Source organism: Sorex araneus, chromosome 3 (genome assembly GCF_027595985.1).
Source record: "Sorex araneus isolate mSorAra2 chromosome 3, mSorAra2.pri, whole genome shotgun sequence".
Classification (NCBI taxonomy): Eukaryota; Metazoa; Chordata; class Mammalia; order Eulipotyphla; family Soricidae; genus Sorex; species Sorex araneus.
Window position 1 is genome coordinate 137,066,305 of NC_073304.1, and position 1,532 is coordinate 137,067,836.

The 1,532-nt window shown below is 40.5% G+C and overlaps 1 non-coding gene across 1 annotated transcript; it reads left to right on the forward strand.

Annotated features, from left to right (window-relative positions):
• Positions 1-594: 594 nt before the first annotated feature.
• Positions 595-736, forward strand: LOC129403938 (small nucleolar RNA SNORA72). The gene has a single exon (XR_008629571.1). It is a non-coding gene; the product is annotated as a small nucleolar RNA SNORA72 (small nucleolar RNA).
• The last annotated feature ends 796 nt before the right edge of the window (positions 737-1,532 follow it).

Sequence of the window (1,532 nt, forward strand, 5' to 3'; positions counted from 1 at the left end):
TGCATGCCCAGAATAGATTTTATATCTCCTTTGTGTGGTTGCCTGCCTGACCGCCTGCCCACCCACCCTCCTTCTTCCCTTCTTTCCTCCCTCTCTCCCTCCTTCCCTCCCGCCTGCCTATCTGCCCACCCACCCCACGAAGTCTAGCAATGTGTGTCTGAGGGTTAGATATTTGGCCCTGGCAATTTGGTTGCATTACAGTGGGCTGGAGTGATAGCACAGCGGGTAGGGCATTTGCCTTGCACGCAGCCGGGTTTGATTCCTCTGTCCCTCTCAGACAGCCCAGCAAGCTACTGAGAGTATCCCACCCACATGGCAGAGCCTGGCAAGCTCCCCATGGCATATTCAATATGCCGAAAACAGTAACAAGAAGTCTCACAATGGAGATGTTACTGGTGTTCACTTGAACAAATCGATGAACAACAGGATGACAGTGCATGACAGTGCTACAGTTGTGTAGTAGCTACTGGCAATGGATGATATTGCCTACATATCAAGATAGTGCCTACACCAAGAGAGTGTATTTCCTGGAAATGGTCCTTTGGAAATAGTTTCTCTGGGGGACTCAGGGGACCATACCTCACACATACAAGGCAATGAATTGCATCTCTTTTGCCCTTTAAGATCCTATTCTGTCAGGACAGGCTAAACCTTCATTTTAATAAGACCATGTATGTGTCCCCAGAATTAGTTATTTACCTTTCTAGATCTGATCTTGGAAATGGTTACGATAAATTTTAAAAAGAAAAAATTTTTAATTTCATTCTCATTTGCATATGTTGACCACCAAAGAATTTGTGGTGACTTTAAAAGTAAACTTATTTACACAAATTCTTAATTAAAGAATTAATTTTTAATTAATTGTGTTTAATTAAGCACTCTCTCTGTGTTTAATTAATGTGGTCCTCCTTCAATAATCTTTATAAGCAAAAGTTTACAAAGAGAAATGCTTTATGTTCAGATAGACTACAAATGTTTCTTCTACTTGGATTCTTAAAGTGATCCAGGTAGTTGTAGTGTTCAGAATATCTGGAGTATCAAAGAATTCAGTGTTTTTTCTTTTGAGAATAAAGATGACAGAACTTCCAGGAGAATCATTTACTTGGCTGACTCTAGACTTTGAATTAGAAGTGAATTACTTGCTTTTCTATTTCCCCCTATAGCCTTTTAATATTATACTATAGAGCAGTGTTCTTCACTTAAACACAGAAAGGCCGGGGTCATATGGAAGCTCAATTTCCAGTTTTTGAAAGACTGTCCATATTGTTTTCCAGAAAGGCTGGACCAGTGGACAATCCCACCAATAGTGAAGGAGCGTCCCTTTTACCCCACATCCACGCCAGCACTGGTTGCTTTTGTTCTTTTTAATGTGTGTCAGTCACTGTGGTGTGAGATGATATCTCATTGTTGTTTTGATTTGCATCTCTCTAATGACTAGTGATGTGGAGCATTTTTTCAAGTGCCTTTTGGCCATTTGCATTTCTTTTTTGAGGAAATTTCTGTTCATTTCTTTTCCTCAGTTTTTGAGGGGG